Genomic DNA, 505 nt, shown 5'->3' on the forward strand with positions numbered 1-505 from the left:
TGGTGCCGTAGCCCAACAGCTCCACCCGGATCTCGTGGAAGACCTCGCACTGGAACAGCACGTGCGCCACCGATTCAACCGACCCCGGGCACCGTGGACATTCCGCCGATGGGGCAAAACCGCAGACATGGAGGTATTCCCGGAAATATCCGTGTCCGGTTAATACCTGTGAGAGGTGGAAATCAACCTCTCCATGTCGCCTACTCATCCACAAGTGCAGGTCCGGGATCATTCGGTGGGCCCAGACCGCATACCGACTGGCCGTTGGAGCTGCGGCCGCCGCATCCCACGCTCGCTGCCACTCCTGGAGAGTCCCCTGCCTCTCTTCCAGCCGGATGTCCTTGCGGCTGGCGCCCGGGCAGCTAGGAGCCTCCGATGGCACCTTGCGTCCTCCCGTACCAGCAGCCTGAACGGCACAAGGCCTGCCAGTGCAACTCCGGTCTCATATGCCACCGACACGAACGAGCTGGTGACACCGCGAGCCAGGGGCCGCTGCACCTGGGCC

This window comes from Anopheles arabiensis, assembly GCF_016920715.1.
Source record: "Anopheles arabiensis isolate DONGOLA chromosome X unlocalized genomic scaffold, AaraD3 X_pericentromeric_contig0003, whole genome shotgun sequence".
NCBI lineage: Eukaryota > Metazoa > Arthropoda > Insecta > Diptera > Culicidae > Anopheles > Anopheles arabiensis.